At 38.4% G+C, this 24,084-nt stretch overlaps 1 long non-coding RNA gene across 1 annotated transcript in view; it reads left to right on the forward strand.

Moving 5' to 3' along the window:
- Nucleotides 1–24,084, forward strand: part of LOC108439578 — a 61,797-nt gene that overhangs the window by 2,383 nt on the left and 35,330 nt on the right. Inside the window, exon 2 of the long non-coding RNA XR_001858771.2 lies at nucleotides 57–187. This is a non-coding gene — a long non-coding RNA (uncharacterized LOC108439578). The remainder of the gene's footprint in view (nucleotides 1–56; nucleotides 188–24,084) is intronic.

Genomic DNA, 24,084 nt, shown 5'->3' on the forward strand with positions numbered 1-24,084 from the left:
ACATTATGACCTTATGGCTGCTTAATAACTAGATAATCTCTTCCCCCCTAATGAAGAAGCTTCTAGCTTCTACTAAGTTGTGAAGCAGATTCTCCAGGGTGGGAGGAACCTTCCAGCCGGTTGGTAAAGGAGGTGAGAGCCGGAGCTGACGTCAGAGCAACGAGATATCCTTCAGTCTCTCGTGCAGGTAAGCCTCTCTCTGCCTCTCAATGAGAGTTGTAAGTGCTAATTAGATTAATGGATCAGCACCACGGCTGCAGACACGATGAACCTGAGAAAGAGTGTTAATCTGCTCATTCAGTGCCAGGCTGTGTTTGTAATGTCATGACAGCAGAATAGCAGTAACAGGGCATTAGAAACACACAGGGCCTTTGTGTACAGAAAAATCTCGCTGACAGCCAGCGGCTCGTCAACTCACGGATCAGGTCACCCCAAAACAAAGTTACGTTTGTGACCGAAGGATGGGATTAAACTAGAGATCCTGTTTGAATTCAGAGCCATTGTGGTTCTGTCATGGGGGCGAGCCAGGAACGTCCAGTCCAACGTCCAGGCCTTTGTTTGTACATGTAATAATAACACTGGTTTGTACTTTCTGAGTATTCAGTGAAGATCTGTTCCTAAGCAACGAATCGTTGATGATCCCTCTCCAAAATAGTTGCATAGCAGTAGACACCAAAGCTTGCTGTGCACTTTGGATATGCTTTAAAGTCATCATCATCAATATAAAAATGAGATCTAAGTCTATATGGACTTGCTTATGGAAACAAAAGGCTGGAAATCTTAAGCAAAAAATCAGGATTTATTATCACTTTAGCATCTAGGTAGATACAACTAAGCAAACTCTCCCACTGGTTAGGTCTTCCCACAATATATGACATTCTGTTCTCTAAAATTGAACCAAATTATGTCACATAGCTCAAAACACCAGTAGTAGCCAACTTGAATTTTGCCTGTACTTTTGTCCATGTTAACCAGAGGTGAACTCTCTTATAGGCCTTCAAAAATGTCTGTAATTTTCAAATCATTGTTACTTAATAGAACCTTTTCCATGTTGTATTTAAACTCTGCACATGTTGTAGTAATGCACTAAGTTTTGGTTGGAAACAAAAGAGTTAAAGTCATTGAATGGTACACTGTCCAGTCAGAATTTATTTTCTTGGTGCCATATAGGTGGATACAATCAAGCAAGCTCTGCCATTGGTTAGGCCTTCAGGAGCTGGATAGAACACAGAAACTAACTGTGTGATTAGGAACTGACAGTGGAATTAAACAATCACATGTTGGTTTACAATGAGTGGGACCAATTTAGTGGATAAAAATTGGGTCACACAACCAAATACAACCTACCACATCTAGAAATCTCTTGTAAGATTTTACATGAAATGGATACCAGTATGCTCCCTGATGCATGAGACATTGCTTTAAAATAGTTCAGAGATAAGATTTTGACCTGAAATGTTTTTAAAGGGCCATTTATGGAGAAGCTATATGTGCATGGTGTTGTATGACAAAATACTACTTTAAAATTATGCATTCTTTCAGATCTACCACTACTGTACCATTATCACAATCACACATTAACACACAAAGGTTCACTGATCACTGTGGCTTGTAAATAAAAAGGCCATATTTGCATGATAGAAATCATAACCAGCTGGCTCCCTTCGCCACCACTGTAATACACCATTTGGGATCAAAGCACTCTGAATGACTTTGTTTTCATTTCAGCAACTGAAATTTACAGAAGTTTTAGTAAAGTCAGTGGAAGTCTCCTTTAAATCACAGCATATTCCTGCATTTGGACTTTCCCTTTCTTTGAAGGAGCAACAATTTCAGAACACTGCAGTGTGCATCATCACACCTATTAGTTTTCAGCCTGTGTTAGTACCTCGTCCTGTTCAGGCAGGAAGCTTAAGAGAGAAGCCGAGCCTCTGCTCGCTGAGCAGTGTGAAAGAATTGGATGCGACTGGTGGTGTCAGCTTTGGGCCTGCGCTGTGTGTGCACTGTCCCCTGGGATTCAGCCCGACACTCTGCCTGTCTGATTCACAGACGGGGCTGAGGGGGCGGAGGGGGGTACAGAATGGGACTCATGCACTGCATCTGCTCCATTTAGCCACTCACATCAAAATGGAGCAGCTAGAGAGTAATTCAGAAGACTCTGCATGAACACAGAGCAGTGCTTAGACAGATGAACAGGTTTGACGTAAACATGTTTCTCTTGTAGAGGAGAATGAAATGCAGCCCCATTGAAATGGAAAACAAACAATATTTTTCCCAGTGAATTATTGGGTGAATAACATTATTAATGTTATTAGATATTTCCAGTTATTTACAATAGATTCATAACTTAGAAATGTAGTGTTTTAATTATTCTGAACAGAAATGACATTGCTTTGTTCTTGCTGTAGCGTCTCAGCTTTCAACTGTTGGTAACCAGTTAGAAATAAAAAAATGTTCTTCTGATGAGATACATATATTATTCAAATAACATTCTGGAATTGAAATCGATTTTATCACTATTGTCTGTTACAATTCATGTAAAATACTGTTAGTTTTCATCTTGATTTTCAGTCTCTCTTTGTAATCTTTGCTGTAGAAACTGCCTGGTAAGTACATGCAGTTGCAGGCAAAGGTTTGGAGACTATAGGTCAGATGACATGTTTTTTAGTGCACAACTTATATGTATTTGATGAATGTAATATATTGGAAAAATAAAACCTTTTAAAAATATAAAATATGCCATAACCTTTGCACAAGTCACATCTTATATTTAATTTTTTTCCTCCACAATTCAACAAATAAACAGAAATTGTGCACTAAACTATGCAAAAGTTTGTTCTTTGTGATGACTTATTTTCACTAACACCAGCATTTGACCAGGGGTGCCTACGACTGTAGCAGCAGCCAACCCTCAGGGCTGTCCCGGCCTTAAGAGAAGGCCTAATAATAAATGTTAATTTGTAATTAATTGAAATAAATGTTCAATTTTTTGTTCATTATTATATAATCATCATGCTTGTTTTATTTAAACATTGTTTTGGTTTGGTTGGAAAGGGTTACAATCTTGAAACAGCCAAAATAAAATGGTCCAAACAAGATTTTTTACTCTGTGGTATCTAGGTAGATACAGTCATATGAGCTCTCCCATTGGTTAGGCTTTCAGGAGCTGTGCTGAAGGCCTTACACATAATTCGGAAGTGGCAATGCAATCAATCAATCACACTTTGGTTTAGAGTTGCTGGGACAGATTTTTGTGAACAGAAATCTCTTTGTAGGTCTTGTGGACATCCTAGATACTGCAAATATGAGCAGGTTGTCTGAAATGGAAAACAGTGGTAGCTCTGTGACCGGGATCTTTACTGAAATGTGAGTTACAAGCATTAAATAAAACATGCAGTGGGTTTTACAAGCTTCAAACGTCTGTGTTTAACCTATAACACCCAACCATTTATAACCCAAATTGAAGGCCTAGCGCTAATAAGCACAATTCTGCACTGCTACTTAGGAAATATGAGGAAGATCATGGTGTACTGTGACGCATACCAGCTTGTGTGTCTAAGTTACAAAACCACAGTTCTATGACCAGAACCTCATTATGAAATTTTCATCTGTGAGAGACCTCATCTCATAAAAAAAGCTTGGCATATGAGGTCACTGGTGCTTCAGGCGCAGGGAGCAGTTTGGTGAGAACATCTTAATCAACACTGGGCAAAAAGGTCAGCATGGCACTAAGTCCAGCTTTGTAAGTAGCAGTTATATACAACAAGTCCAAGCTGGTTCAGTTAACAGACATGCTGTTGGCATTTGGGGTTGTGGGGCTTGAACCAACACCCTGCTGCATCACCAAACCAAACACTAAACGTAAAAGTAAAACACTCACCCTCTGGCACATTAAATGGTAATATATATTTGTTCAATAGTATTCAACTTTTTTATCGGTGAAAAAAAATCAAATAACCCAAGATAATTCCCTTATCTGTAACATGGAGAGAGGAGGTGGACGCACGTGCTGATATATGCGACTTTTATAAAGGGCAAATCCAGGGTCATGGTCATGACAGTCCAGGTTCATATTACCAACACGGAGAGATCGTGGGGCAGACATGACAAAATAAACACAGATTGAAGTACAAGACAGAGGCCGGAAAAACAAAACACCCAACAAACATACATCAAACAAAGACCAGCAAAAACAAAGGGACAGGTGAAAACAATCAGGGGCGAAGTCACAAAATAAGGGGGCAGGACTAGGGATACCAAAACAAGAAGCACGTGGACTATCAAAAGGTAAACAAAAAGCACATGGGGGAGTGGGAGGAGCCAAGCGTGACTTTATCCTCCACTTCTTTTACATTAGCTATAGCCTATGTAGCCTGCCTTCATCCATGTAATATCTGACTAGCCAAATTATGATCTTATTGAATTAAATTAACACATTGCTAATTAAGCCCTAGAACTCTCTATCATAATACAACTAATGCTTGTTACTTTAACATCTATTACACTCTATGTACTGCCAGCTTCCTTCATTTCTTGATTGTTTTAGTGCAATCCTGTTTACTCTAGTAGCATCTCTCTCTTGTTTTCTGATTTAATTGACCGTGTCTCTACAATGTTTTGTTTGATGACTATGAAAAAATAATTATAAAAGAAAATCTGTAAAAAATATAATAATAAGAAAAACATTGAGCAGGCATAACCTGTTATAGTGAAGGCAAAAATCTGTAAAAAAAAAAAAAATACAGTCTTTCAGTTACTGCCTTTTACTGTAATTCAACAGTTTCACTAGTTTTCACTAGTTATTTTGACATACAGTATTTTCATTATAACAGAACCATTAAAATAAACACAAATTACTGTAAAATAAAGCTGAGTATTTGTTTTTTGTGAGTTTACATTAAGTGTTTACAACAGCAGTGTTAAAATACAGTATATGTATGTATAATTTGCAGCCTAAAAAATGACAGTATTTTGACAGTGGAAAATAAAATAAAAAATGTAAAAAATTACCCTGTAACTCTGTTATCAGATGAACTAGGACACTGTTGGCTCTGTGTGTGAAATGTTATAAGTCTATGCTGAGCTGCTAACAGATAAACATAGCGATGCCATAACCTGTATGTAATACTTACATAGAAACCAATAAGATCTTCTCATATCCTGACTGTGAGGCCCCAGCTAGGTGTCCCCCAAATGTTAAAACAAAACTTACTTATATGCTTTCTAGTGCTTTCTCTTTCCCCACCGACTCTTTCCCACACCGACAGTATGCTGAGGTGCAGTGCATGCATCAGTATGACTGAGCATAAATGCACAGAGCACACTGCCATCGCCAAACCTGCCCAGACCTGATTTTCCTTGTATCTTTGAAAAGTTCCAGACACTGCAAAAAATCTGAACAAGGTGTCGTAATCATGAAGTGACAACATGCACTGAAAAGAGATGGCTGTAGTAATGTGCAGACTGACACATATACTGCATACTGTACAGCATGACCTTGTCATAAGTGAGGCAGTAGGTTTGCGTCTCTCTGTGGTTTGAGGCCCAGTTAAAGAATGACACACTTTCTCAGTATAGCAGCCCAGAGTCAGAGCGATGCTGCAGTAGCGTCCTTCTCTCTGACTCACCCTCTGAATGGATGCGATTCATGCCGCATTATTTATGAAAGTCCTCCCTGTGCTGATTTCTTTCGCTAGCCGCATGACTAAGTCATTAATAATCGGCTCATAAGAGAAAAGGCATTGCTGAATAATCCTAGTCATCCTTTAGCTCATGTGGCCCATGTTAACTCTCCTGGGTCCTAAGTTAACCCAACTTTTCTTTCATTATGTTTAGGGTTGGGTGATATAACAGAAATAAGGTATATCCCAGTATTTAAGAATAATGGCATTTGAAAATGAAGGTGGTATTTCAAAATTCTGTTCCACATCTGAACAGCCAAATAAACACATTCCACTCATTTACAGTTTAGATAAGCTCACTAATTGCATGATATCCTCTGTATGAGTGTCCTTTTAGCATGTGTTAGCTGAAACTAAGCCTGCACTGTGATAAGTGGCATATTTAGCCACTAAGGCTAGCTTAGCCAAAATGCTACAGTCCCAAACATCACAGAAGTGGTTCATTTTCAGCTTGCAGCTAGCAGCAAAGAAGTGAATATGCTGGTCAACAGCAAAACCTGCATATGTTGTGTTTTAGATGCTGATATGTTGGTCAACCAGCATTACTATGCTGGTGACCAGCTAAACCAGCACCAAACCAGCATAAATCAGCCTAAACCAGCTCAGGCCAGCATACATCAGCCTAAACCAGCTCAGGCCAGCATACATCAGCCTAAACCAGCTCAGGGCAGCATAAATCAGCCTAAACCAGCACCAGACCAGCATAAATCAGCCTAAACCAGCACCAGACCAGCATAAATCAGCCTAAACCAGCTCAGGCCAGCATAAATCTGCCTAATCCAGCTCAGGCCAGCATAAAACAGCCTAATCCAGCACTAGACCATCATAAATCAGCCTAAACCAGCTCAGGCCAGCATAAATCAGCCTAATCCAGCTCAGGCCAGCATACATCAGCCTAAACCAGCTCAGGCCAGCATATATCAGCCTAAACCAGCACCAGACCAGCATAAATCAGCCTAAACCAGCACCAGACCAGCATAAATCAGCCTAAACCAGCTCAGGCCAGCATAAATCAGCCTAATCCAGCTCAGGCCAGCATGGAATTCATGCAGGTCTCTGCTGTTTGTTTTTTCTCAGTTGGGTATCCAGAATTGAACATGTTCTGTGGTGAACAGAGTTGTTATCATGTGAGCTAAAGTAATGCTAACCAGGTTCTCTCTCCAGTTAGCAGCAATGTTTTACATTTAGTGTAACAAGGTCCAGATGGCACAAAATAAATGACATAAATGCTTTTATTACTACAATTAGATGGTTTGTAGACATGAAACAAGCAAATTACCTTGAATAAAGTTATTGTTGCACATACTGTCTTGTTTTGCTTAACTGCCCTTAACATATATTTGCCACTTTCTTACAGTGGAACTCAAACCTGGCAATACAAATTGTAAATTAACCATAAATGCAGTTCAGTAATTATATAATGATGTGATATAATGTATAATATATTAGTATGTAATATAAATATGAGAAAGGTATAGTAAATGCTAATGATAACTCTAGACTACTAATTAAGTTAGTTAAGTGCAATCTTTACAATGTCTCTTGGTTAATAGACATGGTCGTTTGTATTTGCAGATGTTGGCTGGACAGTTGATATAAAAAAGCAGGAGTTCTTGTTACAGCAGGCATCAGGTGCTACCCCACATGGAACAGAGGCAGCTTTCCATTATCTGCACAGTTCCCATACACATCTACAGCATCCCTGGTGGAGGCAGATAGGTGCATAACATGTTTTTTAACAACATCCCCTGAGCATGTCACTGTACTCAGTAAGGCCTAATAGTTCTTCTATAACACTGAGCCTAGGAAACGACTCACTTTGCAGCTCACAACTAATGAGTTATAATTGCATGGAGATAAAAAATCACAGATGACTCTTGAGCTGGCAGAAAAACAAGCAGCATTTAATAATCGGCCCAGTTCCTAAAACAACCACTCTGCGCAAGTCGGTTGTTCATCGATAGATGCTGTTGCAATAAGACCATCAATATTCAACGGCAGCCATTCTTTAATGGCCCATCTGTTATTTATTTTGGGCAGCAGACTGGAACGTTGCCGTTCTCACACTAGATCTCATGTCAGCAGAAATGACTGTGTGAAAGCTGTCATTTCCTCCTTGTTAGAGGTTTATGAGCGCATTCATAAATAAAATGGGGTCAAATGAGATTAAATGGAAATGTACAACTATTATTATTGCAGTGAGTTAGATTCATGCTTTATTTGAAAACAGGGAAGGGGGAAGAGTGGATGAAAGCCACATGGTAACCCTGTAAAGAAATCTAGTTTAAAAACTTAAAAACAGTTCTTCAGAACATGTGAATTAAGTTATTATTGTCACATGATGGTTTTTACACTAACTTAATTTTGTGAAAAGAATTTTGTGAAAAGAATGGATTCAGTATAGTGGAGTTTGAGAGTACATGTAGAAAAATCACTGTACAAGGCAATTGCATAGGATATACTGTCTGAAAGTCTTAGGCACCCAAGACACATTTTTAAAATGTATTTATTTGTGTAGTTTGTGTTTATTTGCTGAGAAAAGTGTTAATATTTGAATAAACAAAATGTATAAAAGATTATTTAATAATGAATAATAACATTCATCAGCTGATTCTGGTCAAACAAGTCTAGCTTTCAAGATCTTAACACATTTTTGCAACACACATTTTCTTGATGGCCCAGTGTTGTGTGATATCTTGTGTCAGCTTCTGATGTACAGTGTTAAACTTTTTTTTACATTTTTTATTTTCTTCCCCAGTTTAGCTATTTTAAGTTCTAGCCACTGGCTAGGGCTTCCTCTATTAATTGATGCTACACAGATGGAACAATGAAGGGTAGCACATACTCCCTCTGAGTCTGTGAAGCGCCACCAAATCTTTTCAATCTTCCACCATTGGACAGCTCAACATGCGTGGAGAACACTAATCAGGGGCATTATAAAGGAGGAGGAGACAGTTCACTTGATAAAAAAATGCATGCGATAGCTTGTAACACTCAACATAAAAGTGACCAATCAGCGGAGTGGAAATGCTCTCTCATTGCATATGCAATAGCCAGAGCAAGCTGAAGAAACACTTTCTTGTTTTTAGAGTCAAACATCACATACTGTTTATGTACTTTTGTTGGGTTTTACCAGTGATTTCAGATATGCTTTTAAAACATTAATGCAGCTTTTAATTTGGGGTTTATTGGTCTCATACCATCCAAAGAGATAGAAACCTAGTCTTGTATGATTGGCAATAACTGCCTGGGAGCACTGCCAAGATGACCGCTGAGTGGACAGACCTTCTTTAAGACTTTAACACCACTGCGTTAAACTAATAGTCTCTGTGTGGGCCCATGTTTCAGTTCCTCAGTCTCATACTGACATAACTTACATATTGATTCCATGGTTATGCAGGAGTTACTCACAGTAGCTCGGTCTTAATATTGATAACTGGTCAATAGTAAAGCAGATTAAGGGGTTACTGTGGTGTTTGTATCTATATTTGGTAAATCATAAAGAAGCTTTCAAATATTTCTCTCACTGTAAGCCAGATAAGGGCAAGCAGTGGTATGTGTTCACATTATAGGGCATTTAAATGTCATTTATTTTAGTTATGATGAAATTATGATAATCAAGAGACTTGTACAGAACATATTCAAAGGCCATTTGTTTTTCTAGTGTTTGTGTTTTTTGCCATCTCAGGCCATGTGGTCTGAGGCCTCTCGAGACCTTTGGCAGTCAGGAGCCCCTTGGGCACTGGTCACACAGGCCTAGCTAGTAACTCATCCCTGTAAGTTACTCATTTTTAGGAGATATTTCTGAGAGGATTAGATACAAAATAATCCACTTGCATAAGGAAGGAGAAAGCCAAATGAAAAAAACTGTAAAAATGGAAGTGTGCAAAACTCCAAAGAAGCTGTTGGTGTTCTCAGAACAGCGGATTGTCCACTCCAAAGTCCACATCCATATCACTGAATATGTTTCATGAGAAGCAGAAAAAGCAGCCAACTTCTAAGACTGAACTTAAGTGGTGTGAAACAAATATCCCTGGGGATTTCTTTGAAAAAATGAAAGCAAGTCATCCGAAAAGAACAGAAACCGTAATAAAGGCAAAGGGTGGGCATATTAAAGCACGGGTGCCCAATCTTGGCCCTGGAGATCTGCTGGAGATTTCAGATCCAACACACCTGGCTCTAATAGTCAGATGCTCTTGAAGGCCTTTATTAGCTTGGTCAGGTGTGCTGGATTAGGGGTGGAGCTAAACTCTGCAGGGTAGACCAGGCACCCCTGCATTAAATTCTGGAAAAAAAAGTAGCTGTCAAGGATTCTGTATAATTTTCTGTTAAATATGTTTTCTTCTTTTTTTCCTGACACTCAACAGTGTATAATTAAAAAAACGCATACTTCTACATTTGGATGAAAGAAAAGGAAAGTATGTGAGTGGAGAGTTTCAGAACAAGGTCAGAATCTTACATCTCTCTTCCCCTGTGTGTGTGACTGTGAGCAAGTGACCCTGATTCTCTCTCAGCGCTGCGGACTTTACTCTGCCCTGCAATTTGCAACCCAAAATCTCTTTTCCTCTTTTCACTCTTAATCTCTTGCCCATGCACACACTCACACATGGAGGCCCATGAGACTCAACACTCACATGAAAAAGCACTGCATGTGCATTCATTGATATTAAAGAACAATGTGAATGGCTGGCAGTTAACAGAAGCAGACACTGCATGTGACAGAAGCCACCTGTCATCACGGACTCCAAGTAACTTTCATAAACAGTTTTATGTGTTGACAGTAAACAGCTCTGGTGTCTGTTAAGCATGTGACCTGTGTGGTGTGTATGTATCTTTGTTCGTGTGTCAGTGAGTCCCTGTCAGTCTACTCAGCATGTCATAAACCAACAGTCATGACGAATAAAGGCAGTTGAGTTTGAACTGATTGCCCTCCTGACCAGTCCATCAGCAGCCAGTTAATAAACATCAAACTGTATAGACATGTTTGGTGCCTGAAGCTTGCGTCTTTACTTTTGTACTGGAGCTAATATAATATAAGTCTATTTCAACAAAACATTTTGGGTGACATAAGTACTGTTTTAGCAGGTTTCATTTATGTGGGGAGGTTACATGCTTATTCTCAGACTGACCATGGAGGGCTGTGGCATTGCTGGAAGTTAGACAGTAGCGTCACTCCAAAGCCTTATTTGAGCTGGATTAGTTTTACCAGAGAAGATCCAGGAATGTAATTTGTGTTTGACATGACTAGCTGATTCATACGAGATAAAGGATCTGTTTAATTTCACCAAATGACCCCAAATAGCCTGGATCAAAAAAACATTGTGTGGATGTATAGGCCAGCATTGTGCAACAGTATTATAAATTATTATAAAAGTATTATAGAATACTTGTCTGGACTAGATACATTGCAGATGTGTACTGGATTAAAATCACTTCACATATCCTCAGTAAGCATGCAAATTAAAAGACATCCAGCAGTGTAGTGAATCCAGCTACCCATAGGGCCTAAACTTATACATTTCTTTGTCCACAAAGAATGAAAAGTTGAATTAAAACTGTGTGACCTGAACTCAAAAGAGCTCCTCAGGAAGAGAGCTCATGCTCAGGAAGAGAGCACTGTCTGTGCTTACATAAAGGACAGAGTAAAATTATCTATATTGTTTTTTTTTTTTTTGGTACAATTTAATAAATAAAATAGAACAGAAATAATACAACTGTCTAACTATTCAAACATCAGATCATGAGTTCAAATCCCAGTGAAGTCACAGCCCTATAGTCGGTGGCTTGAGAAAGAAGCACAGAATATTATATTGTTCACTTGACTGAGATCAGATGCAAAAATAAAAATTAAAGTAAGGAGAACTTTCTACTAAACTACTATGCTGTTGACTTGAATTGCAGTGCACAGGCTGCCGTTAAGGCAGTGGTATCCAAACCTGGTCCTGGAGAGCTACCTTCCTGCAGAGTTTAGCTTCAACCTGTTTCCAATAAGCTTCCATGTCCCTTAATTAACTCTAATATATTTGATCGAGCCAGTCACGGATTACTCAACTGAAGCTTTGCCATCACATCAAAAAAGTGCTCACATGTAAAACATGTGATTGTGATTTTGCTTACCCCAACCACCTAGCTGTCTAAAGTGAATGCAGTGTGCTATTCCAAAATGGGTCATCAGTTCAAACTAAAACATTACTGCAGGTAATGTGCAGGAACAAAGGTACTTTGTTCAATGTCATTTTTGAGGTGGATAAAACAATGTGAAGTAATTTTTTTCATGTTGAATGGACAAACCATTTTTACAGTGTAGACTTCCATTTCTTATTAGCTACAATAGCATTGTAGCTCCAGTACAAAACTAAAGAAGCAAACTGAAAACCAAATATGCATTGGCTAACTGACCACATTTGAGGCAGGAAAACTGTTTGATTACTTAAATGTCTGCAGCAGTAGTGTACAACTTGATTTTTCATTGGATTTGCTCGTGGTGATGATGCAGTTTTTTGCAGCTCTAATTTTATTCACCTGACTTTCACCTTGAGTTGCTTGTGTTGTCTGTGTCACGATTGGCCCCTTCTGGTCCTGTCCATGTGTTCATGTTGTGTTTTGATTTTCCATGTGCATTTGTTTTGGTTTCCTAGTCTGGCCCCTTGTTTTGGTGACTCCTCCCCTGATTATTCTCACCTGTGTTTCCACCTGTGTCTTGTGAACCCTCGTTAGCCCTCTTGTATTTAAACCCTGTGTTTTCATTAGTCTAGTGCTGGTCTTTGTTTGTTTGAACTGTTATCTGCTGTGCTGGATGTTCTGTATGTTCTGCTCTGCTTGTTTTGTTGGATTCTGGTTTGTCTGTCATGTCTGCCCCCAGATCTATCCGTATTGGCCATCTGACTTTGGACCGTTATGACCCTGATTTTGGATTTGCCCTCAATAAATCTCGCTTGCCTCCGTGCATGCATCCGCCTCCTCGCTCCACATTACAGTCTGACATAAAACATACTCTCTTATCAAACATAATCTCGTAACAAACATAATCTCATAACAAGAATACACCTCTGGAGAAAACATTACAATTTTGGTTAATTGCTGAATTTGGGCAAAATTTGCTGCTAACAAGGGTACACCCCCTCTAAAGCCCATCCACAAATTCTTCTATTCTCTGCTCTTTTAATGAATAGAATACAGCAATGACACAAGCAAAACAAGCTAGCGAGCAAAAGGCTATTGTTAGCTAACGTAACTTGCAATGTTAATTTTCACTACAATGTGCTCCCCAACACAAAACACACTTTAGAGCTGTACTAACTTACATTACATTCTTGGGCTAACGACAAATGTGTTGTTCATCCAACAATGTTGACAAGCACACCATCACCCCCATTTTTGGCTGTGCCTTAATTACATGTTGGATTGGTGTTGAAATTTCAAGCCTATGTAAGTCTTTTATTGTGTTATGAGATCACATCTGGACCCAAGAGGGTAAAGCTCCTAAAGACTCATTCAGCTTTGTTAAATTAGTAGAATTCAAAAGGCATTCCTGTATAATACGCTACGAGGACACTACTGCAAACTAATGTAATATTTTGGGAAAACACATTCGATTAAACTAAACATCAGTAAACATGCTGCTGTGTTTTATGTTGGTTGTTGGCAAAATTCAGTAAGATTTTTCTAAAACTTCACTGCTTCCTTCCTCCTACCTCCTCCCACAGCCTAATCCCCTCTCTGTAACTGAGAAGACAATGCACTGTTCACATGTTGTCATGGGGAATAATATAAAATTACTTCTCAGTTATTACTCCGCCAAGAACAGACTGTTTACCTAAGTGATCTCCTCTCCTGTGGAGTTTACACACAGTCCTGCCTCTCTCACTTCGCCCACTTCTCTCTCTCTTTGTTCACTCTCTTTCTTTGACTCCTCTTGTCTTTCTCCGTGTTATCTAAGGAAAGTGGGTCAGATAGGAGCCCACACACTGCTGAACTGTACTGCTTTACTCTTGGCACTGAGCCTCTGCAGCCCGGTTTCCTTTTCTGAGCGCATTCCGGTGGGTCAGCACAACTTCATCCATGGAATAACAGAGGTAGTGCGTTGCCAGTTCTCATCTCTAGCAGTATCATCGTGATCTAGTGCCTCTTCCTCTGTCGTTAACCCCTTAAACTGCAGGCTAATTCAGATTCTTCTTATTATTGTGTAGCTACTTCAAAACTATTCTGGGTTATGTAACAGTAAGGAATTGAAGTGTGATCCCTTGCAGTTTAAATAGCCATGCTTGTGCATCCACCCACACACGGTTTCTTTCAGTGGCAGACACTAATAAAGTACCCTGTGCCAGTTTTTTTTTTTTTTTACAATTCTGCATAATTGAGTGGTCGCAAAGAAAGTTATTCAGAGTGGTTTGATGTGAAATGGTTCACTGCAGAGAAACATTCTGGCTCTGGTTTCTTTACAGTGGTGGTGATAGGTGCACCCATCCACCATAGATAAAATCATTAGTATCTGTAGTAAATCTGTAGTAAACCAATGTTTTGCACATCAGGCAGCATATTCATAACCATTTCACGTAATAACTTTGTGTGAGGCAGCTTTTTAGAGGAATTACACTCTTCACACGTCTGCTTCCTTCCACCACCACTGTGAACAATCCTGACTGTAAGATTCTCTAGAACAGAGCATTTCACAACAAACCACTCTGATATTGTTTACATCGCAACCATTAAACAATACAAATGTTTAAAAATCTATGAAATTTTTAGATTTGGACTTTCTTAAAGCATTTACGTTTATTTGTTGAGACTTCTGCTGTCACTTTACTACATTTTACAGTAATCTCCTGCTTTTAACTCCATTACTTACTAAGTAAAAAACAGATTCTCCATATAAATACGTTTTCTCATCAATAAATCAGACCAATCATGCGCTGAAATAAATGTTCCTTTAAATTTGCTCGATTCAGATGTGCGCATTGGTTCCACAACTATGAAATGTGTTACATCAACACAATTGCTGTTGTTCTCAATTTGGAAAGATTGGCAGTGTGATGTAGTTTATTCATGTGGAACCGATGTATGCATTTCAATCAAACAAATTCAATGTGTAGTGCACCTTTTACTAAATAATGGATATCCAATCATAGCTTGGCGACTGTGCCTGGGAAACTCTTACAAGTTTTTAGAATTAAAGAAAGTGAAATTGAAAATGATGAATGCTGAAGGCATAAGTGCTGGATTGTAAGAATATCTCACAATACTTTTTCTTTTGATACGATACATAAGTACAATTAAAAACAAGTACTTTTGTATGGGCCCTGTGATGGACTGGTGACCTGTCCAGGGTGTTTCCTGCCTTCCACCCAATGGCTGCTAGAATAGGCTCCAGCGCCCCCTGTAAAAGACAGAAGGAAATGTGGCTTAGATAAGTGTGTGTGTGTGTGTGTGTGTGTGTGTCTGTGTACTTTTATATGGCAACATGTTCTAGATCTTATTTAAATTCAAATCCAAATCTGAACATGCTAATTCACTTGGGTATTTACAATTGCATTTCCGAAGTGAGTGTACATTATTTGTACTTCTGTGCAAAATGGCAGTTAAAGTCTATTTTGTAAAGCGAAGTTCTTTTGACATTTGATTTTTTTTATTGTTTTAATGGTCTGACGTGTTCAATCATTTGCAGTTGCATTTCCTCATCATCGCGCTCCAGCTGCAATAACTGCTGCACCGTTTAATGTGGAATTGGTCAATTCAAACAAGAAGCTGGTGAATAAAGCTGCTCTTACATTGAACAAGGCAAGGAAAACAAAATGTCAAAAAAGCTTTGCCTTTTGAGATTGACTTTAACAGTCATTACACACAGAAATGCAAACAATTTTTGCATTTGAATTATGTCTTAAATAATTCACTCACCTTAGAAATGTTGTAAATGCTCAACTGAATTAGCTTTTTCAATTCTGCATTTGAATTTTTACATTTGCACTGGATTTTTTTACATTTGCATTAGAATTTTCAAATGTGCATTTGAATTTGAATATAGTCTGGAATGTGCTGCCATACTTTTGTATTTTTTAATTCCTGTAAAAACATAAATAGGGCACACTTACTTAAAAAATCTTTCCGTAGGTGTCTCTACTTTTACTCAAATATTGAGTTTGTATTCTTTTGTCCACCATTGTTTAGTTTTTTAGAGTTACCTGTTTTTGCTGTAATTTTCTTCTACATTTTTGTGGAAGAAGGCTCAAGGAGAGAGAGTGAACCAAGAAAGAAAGAGAGAGAGAGAGAGAGAGAGGTGACTGAAGTTAGCAGTCTGTTCTTGGCTGAGTAATACCTGAGATGCAATTTCACATTATAGCTAATAACAACATGAGAACAGTACATTGTCTTCCCAGATTAAGATCGGTCTTGTTCCAGAGGGAAGATGAGCTCACACAAGTACATACTAGCAACTGCAACTAGGTCCAGGCAAATCTAACAAGCTTTCAGAATGAAAGATTTTTACCTACACTGAAGACACAAGGAGGAATGTTGGATATTTGGGCAAATATCTCGCAATAATTTTCCTTTGGTACATTTAAAGCAAGTACCTTTGTGTTTTTAACTCAGGTAAAAATGTAAAATAAAGCACTGCTAATTTTAGTTAAGTAATATTTTACCAAGGATATCTCAATGTTCACTCAAGTACTGCATTTGTGTTTGTTGTCTTATCCGCTTTTGCCCTATTTTTCTTTCTTTTTTGTTTTGTTGTTACATTTTTCCTACTTCTCTCTTTGGTTCCCTCCCTGTATTTACACATTTTCTCTCTCACCTTTTTTGCTATTTCATCCTTTCTTCCTTCCTCTTGCTTCTGCAGTGCAGAGGTCATTACCCTCCAGAGAGACATATGCGCACTAACACACACACACACACACACACACACACACACACACACACACACACACACACACACACACACACACACACATTGTGAAGTGAGGAAGGAGGACTTTCTGCTTTTTTATTTATTTTAATTATTGGTTAAACTTACTAATGCAAAAGTAACACATTATTTCTTGTATAATGCTTTAGTTACTTTAGTAAAACTTGTTAAGATCAGTTAGTTTTGACATCCTACAGATAGAGGACTCTTTTTTTCCCCAAAACATCCCAGCATTCTTAGCAGTTTAGTTGGTTTATGTTAATTAACTCTTTAGTTCATCAATTCTCTACACAAATTGTGACATTCTCATGCTAACATGTTAAGCCTGGGTCCCTGTTATTGTTACTTTCACCATGACAGTGTTTTGTGTTCAGGTTTACCAGTCAGGCAGTGAAAACCAGCAACCAAGCAGTTTCTTACAGAATGACAAAACATACATGAAGTCATTTGAGTACTCAGAAATGGGCACAGAGGTAGCTTACAACTCCTGCTTGTGTTGTAGCAACGCCTCCTAAGTGACCAGTTGGCAAGGAAATCTATTCAAATGCAGCACTAACATAAACACTGTAAGGCTACTGCAGATTCTGACCATGTATGATATATATGGACCAATCCCCCAAATTAGTTTAAACTGTACAGTCTCACAGTAAAGACTATTTAAAAACACTGACATATTCTGACCTTATATATTTACAATGATTGTTTTATTTAAACCCAAGATATTAAATATAATAGAAATTACGTAAATATATACAAAATCATCATTTATATGGTACTTTCTATTGGGAACCCCTACATTTGAATGAACATTTTTGCATCTTAATCTTTTAAAGTGAAGTTCAATGATTTAGATTTAGCATAAGTTTCATTTTTAAATAAAAAACCTCACTATCTAAACAAAAGGGTCTTATTTCATATGTAGAGCGTATTTTCAGCCACACCCCTGCATTTTAAAGCAGGAAGTGAGACTGCATCCCTGTCCCTCAAGGCCACATGGTGAGCAGTTAGATCCCATTGTTTCAAAGTAACTATGTTACAGAGTCTGAAAATTAGTGTGTAAAATTAAGATGTCACCACCACAACACATTTTCTGCAATTAAGTAAACATTTTTTGTTTTAATGAAAAGTATGATGATTTTATGTGTGTACAGTTGTTCAAAGCTGTGTTTGAAAGTGTTCAGATTTCCATCTCTCCAAAATGGCCAGTTCTGACTGCAGCATATCGGCTTGTGGGAACTTATATTACACTCTAAAACAGAAGCCAGGAGCTAATTAAAATCTGCCCGTGGCCAGACTTTGGACACCCCTGGTGTACCCTATTGGCTTATTACTTATGTCTTACCTCTGAACTCCCAGGTGTTTTTGGATCAACTTCATGTCTTGTGCGATTTTGGCAAGGGGGAAAACTTCAAGGCCTTCTGATGCTTAAAAGAAAGTCTAAGGATTTCCAGGAACTAAATTCATGTCTGTAATTTTTCACGTTACTCATGTGAATGTGTGTGCTTAAACTTGAACTGCCATTTTAGAATATTAATTATATTTAATATACATTAAATGTTGCAGCAGTGACATTCTCATGTCAACAAATTTTCCATTCCACCTTAAATACTGTAGCAGTGACATTCTCATGTCAACAAATTTTCCATTCCACCTTAAATACTTCAGCAGTGACATTCTCATGTCAACAAATTTTCCATTCCACCTTAAATACTGTAGCAGTGACATTCTCATGTCAACTAATTTTCCATTCCACCTTAAATGTTGCAGCAGTGACAATCTCATGTCAACGAATTTTCCATTCCACCTTAAATGTTTCAGCAGTGACATTCTCATGTCAACAAATTTTCCATTCCACCTTAAATGTTGCAGCAGTGACATTCTCATGTCAACGAATTTTCCATTCCACCTTAAATGTTTCAGCAGTGACATTCTCATGTCAACGAATTTTCCATTCCACTTTAAATGTTGCAGCAGTGACATTCTCATGTCAACAAATTTTCCATTCCACCTTAAATACTGCAGCAGTGACATTCTCATGTCAACAAATTTTCCATTCCACCTTAAATGTTGCAGCAGTTACATTCTCATGTCAACTAATTTTCCATTCCACCTTAAATGTTTCAGCAGTGACATTCTCATGTCAACAAACTTTCCATTCCACCTTAAATGTTGCAGCAGTGACATTCTCATGTCAGCGAATTTTCCATTCCACCTTAAATGTTGCAGCAGTGACATTCTCATGTAAACGAATTTTCCATTCCACCTTAAATACTTCAGCAGTGACATTCTCATGTCAACAAATTTTCCATTCCACCTTAAATGTTGCAGCAGTGACATTCTAGTTGAATCATCGTTAACTTAGTGCTACTAGAATTGGAACAAATTTGAAGTTTTTTTCCTCATATTTTGAAAGAGTTTTGGGATTTTGGGCCCAAACTGAAGGTCACTTTTTGCTAGATTTCTATTAGTGTATCATTTTACAATATTAATATGGCACGGTAATTATATTATAGTGCTGAAAGTGGCTCTAGATATGTTTTGTACTCATGTTCTATAATCTCTGGATGTCCTCTGTTCTTTTCCGTTATTTGCACATAATCTTGTCGTGTCTCATGATGAGAGAAACCATTTACTATTTTAAAGCAGGGAATTCACCCACCCTGTGCACAACATGTGTCATTGTATTTGCACTTACTTTTATCAAAGCAACCTCTAATAAATTATTCCATAGCTGTATGTTGAAGAACTTTACTAACTCACCCACAATAAAATCCGTAGCCCGTGTGTGTAAGTGTGGTCCTTATCAACATGAACTGTTGGGTCTAATAGCTTTCCAAACTTACTATTTCATCATATCAGGCCTACATACAGCTTGTGCAAAAGCAACAACTTTACCTAGTTTTTAATTTTTAATTTTTTTATTTTTTTTGTCCTTACTTAGGAGCGTGACGTTGGGGTTGGAACACAAGAACAGACATGTTAAAATACTGGTTCAGCTCAGAGCAAAGAAACTGATATTTTTTATTCCCTTTCTGAGCTCTGCTCCAGACCAACTTTAATTCAAGCAAGCGTTATTCATTATTTAGCACATAGTCCTGTGAACCTCATACATGTTTTAGGGCCCCTTCGTGACTATGAGAATTTTACAGGGTTAGGAGAGGAGAACGCTCCCCAAATGGTGGATAGGTGCATAGCCACGACAAAACCACTTAATCTATTTTAATTTCATAGTACAGCAAACATGAGGCATTTTTATGGTTTTTTTAAAGCAGTGGTTCCCAGCCCTGGTCCTGGAGGACCCCCTAACCAGCACATTTTAGTGTTTGCCCTGCTCCCAACACACCTGATCCAACTAATCTGTTCGTTACCAAGCCCTAAATACATGAATGTGCAGGGCAGGGGGTCCTTCAGGATGAGCCTTTGGGACCACTGCTTTAAGGGAATAGTTCTACAAAAAAAATGATTTTATGGAATTGGCTCTGTACACCTAATGTCATCAATCAGGTTGGATGTGCTTGCACCTCTGATGTTTGCTTCTTTAGGTTTTGGAGTTATACAGCTAATGTAACTAACAAGGGGTAGAAGCCTTAAACCTCACCTGTCATGTATAAAAATTGCTGCTGTTGTATTGCCACTTATAATTTCTTTATGTTACAGATTGGTGCATGTAGCATTAAGAGTCTTGACAAAGGGTCTCTTATTGGTGTAGCATAGTGTGTCTTTGCCTGGGTTTGGAAGTGAACCCTAATGTCCTGCTTAGAGGGCAGCAGTTTTAACCAGTTTGCACTGCCAACTGCACCATTTTTAGCGATTGAACATATTTACAGATAACAAGTCTTCATACAATCCCAGAAGCCGATCTATCTGAGATTAATTAAAAACTTAATTAACTTGCTGCTGTTTAAAGCAAGTGTATGATGACTTAGATATGAGGCTCAGTTTACATGACGCTAATTATTGGCTAATAGCCTCTATATCAGCCCAGCAGCTCCAGTGCAAAACTAAAGAAGCAAGCTTGTTGTTTGGGTTCAAATCAAATTCTGCCATTTTTTTTATTTTCAAAACCTCTGCATAAGTAAATCATTACAATGTAAACAAAGGCATTCAAGGTGGTTTGATGTGAAGTTGTGTGCTCTAGAGAAACATGTAGAGTGAGAAATGTTTGCAGAGGTAACCAGAGGTCCATAGCATTTAATGCCTCCAAAATCCCCCTCACTGATAGTTATTAAATGCAGAGGTTACCAATGCACTGCCTGATGCCTGAGACAATACAAACCAATAGTTTTGAGATAGGCTTTTGGCCTTAAACACTTCTTTTACATAATTTGTAGTGGAGAGGTGCATGCACTATCTTACCATTATCAGTTACACATAAAACTCAAAAGGCAAAAGGGAGATTGGTAGTTTTTGTTAGTCAGTAGAATGGAGATATTTCCATTGTACACACTGTGACCCTTGGTTCCTATCACCACCACTGTAAAGAAATCTCTGCAATGCATTATTTCACATCAGAGCACTCTGACTGATGTTGTTTCATTCTCAATGATTGAATTATTCAGAAATTGTTATAAATCTGTGGGACATAGTAAATATGGATATGCACTCACCGGCCACTTTATTATGTTCAGTTGCTTGTTAACACAAATAGCTGATCAGCCAATCACATGGCTGCAACTCAATGCATTTAGGCATGTAGAGGTGGTCAAGCTAACTTGCTGAAGTGCAGACCGAGCATCAGAACGGGGAAGAAAGGTGATTTAAGGGACTTTGAACGTGGCGTGGTTGTTGGTGCCAGACGGGCTGGTCTGAGTATTTCAGAAACTGCTGATCTACTGGGATTTTCACACACAACCATCTCTAGCGTTTACAGAGAACGGTCCGAAAAAGAGGAAATGTCCAGTGAGCGGCAGTTGTGTGGATGAACATGCCTTGTTGATGTGAGAGGTCAGAGGAGAATGGGGAGACTGGTTCCAGATGATAGAAAGGCAACAGCAACTCAAATAACCAACCAAAATCTCTGAGGAACGTTTCCAACACCTTGTTGAAAGTATGACACGAAGAATTAAGGCAGTTCTGAAGGTAAAAGGGGGTCCAACCTTTTACTAGCAAGGTGTACCTAATAAAGCAGCCGGTGAGTGTGTGTGTGTGTGTGTGTGTATGTGTATATATATATAAATGCATGTGCTTTGTCGCACAACCTTTGGGTAGTGCAATATGTTGAGGTGTATCAGTAAAATGAGATTTGCCCATAGAAGCATGTGACAGGCTTTATCCCTCTTTTTTGCTCCAATCTCACTGTGCTGTTCCCTCTTACCTCATTTTACTGCTGTTTCAGCCCAACACAGAATTAAGTAGAAAAAGTAGCATTTGAAATGCAAGAGATTCCAGTTCCAGTCACGTGTGGGTGGCCAAATGAATATAGCGCAGAGGAACTCTTGTTTGAGGAAGTTAGTTTACAGTGTTTGTGTACGCGTGTGCACCTTATTTCACCCTCAGATGGATCCAAAATATGAAGTTTTGGACTCTGAATTGCTGGCTGTGAAGGCACTGCACCTGCTCTTTTTCAGCCCCTGCATCAGCTTCTGAAAAACCCCTCCTGCGTGCGGCCTGTTTAAACAAACTGAAGGACGAATGACGATGGAAAAAAGAGCATTTCCTCACGAATCAGACATTTATGAGCTGCTCAGTGGGGAGTAGCTCCAGCAGTCTGTATATACCCACTCTGCTCATCTCCTACACATCCTCATGTAGATGACAGCCGGCGCCAAGCTGCAAGATGACAAGCTTCAAAAGCCTGTCGTCTTGCCACACAGAAAACTCAACACTTCCGGAGATCTGGATCCAGCACTGTGCGTGCTCAAACTTGCTTTAGACTGACCCCAGATGAGCCCAGGGATGTGCATTTTATGTTTTTGTGCTTCTCTTGGCTGTGAGAGGCTGTTTTCACACGTCAACCTTCAACCAGGCAGTGAGATAGTAACGAGCACAGTGGTGGGTTACGGAAGATTAGACTGCCGTTTCCTGCCTTCAGAGGCTGTTGATATATCTTCATGTTTTGCAGAGCGTCTGTCTATTCCGAGTGAGGGCATTCTTAGGAAATTTGTAGGAAGTGTGTGCAAATTTATCACACCATGCCTACTGTGAGGGAATCACATTCCAGTTCAGTTCGCCAACACCACAGGGTTCACATGAATTGAACATGAAATGTGCATAAAGGATCATGGATCAAACTAGGAACATTCTTAAAAAAAGAAAATACAATAACATTTTTTAAATCTTAATACATTTTAATTAAAAAAAATGTCATTATCTTGTTTAATTTGACACCACTAATTCCTAACTATGCTGTTCAGTCCCTAGTAAATATATACATATATATGAAAGCTACAAAGTTTCTGTTGATTTTATGTTGAAAGAACAAAAACATTAGCATACAGTTTTTATGCAAATGTATGTGCACTCATGATGAAATGGCATGTTTTGTTGATTTTCTAAGTAAAAATATGTTAACACATCCTATAGAACATTTCTGTTCATTTGCTGAATTTAACATATAGCAAGAAGTAATTTATAGAATCTGTGCACTAAAATGTGCAACATTCTTAAGTGCGTTCTCTGTAGAGGATGTGTTACTCTATTTTCAAATCAACAAAACAGATCATTTGACTGGGGTACTCAGACTTCTGCATATGACTGTATATCTGCCCATTCAGCTTACAACTGAACCCTGCCCATTCATATTAACATTATAAGAAGGATCTCTGAGATACAGTTTTATGAAAGTTTTGGCTTTAAAATGCATGCACAGTGAAGAGGTTTGTGCTATTCTAGTACCCAAAGAAACTTATTTTCTTCCAGACTATTTTACTGTTATTAACAGGTGGAGTTATTATTTCTCTGATGTCATGACAATCATAGCCCCGCCCATCCACTCTGAAGTTATAAGGAGTGTTTCAGCCTGGACTGCTTTTTGAATAGAGCACAATACAGGACAGCCAGTGAGAAAGGCCTTGTATTCCCCAGAAACGTAGCTTTACAGGAGAAGGAAAACCATTTGTAACTTTCAATGTAAGTTTAATGGTCACCAGCAGGCACAAAGTTTTATCAGACATTTCTATAACCCAAGAACAATCCCTGTAGTTAAAGAATAACAAGCCTTAATGTGTAATAAGCCTGGGGTTTTTAAAGTAAGAAGAATTGATTCATTTATTATTTATTTATTCCAAGTCATATTGGACCATTTTGACTGGTCCTTTCTTCATTAAATTTCAACACAGTCTACATGACAGCTGACATCTTCAAATTAAATAAAAGAAACAATAATGGAGATACAAGGAGTCGTTCCAACAGTGATGATAAATCATTTACAGCAACAAAACATTCCATTTCAAGGGATGAGAAGAGGTTTAAAATGATCATGTAAAAATGAATTATGGCTGTTTTTGCTATAAAATCCCACAGAAACAGGATAAGCAGATTTCAGCTAATAAAATAACAGAAACA

Source organism: Pygocentrus nattereri, chromosome 4, assembly GCF_015220715.1.
Source record: "Pygocentrus nattereri isolate fPygNat1 chromosome 4, fPygNat1.pri, whole genome shotgun sequence".
Classification (NCBI taxonomy): Eukaryota; Metazoa; Chordata; class Actinopteri; order Characiformes; family Serrasalmidae; genus Pygocentrus; species Pygocentrus nattereri.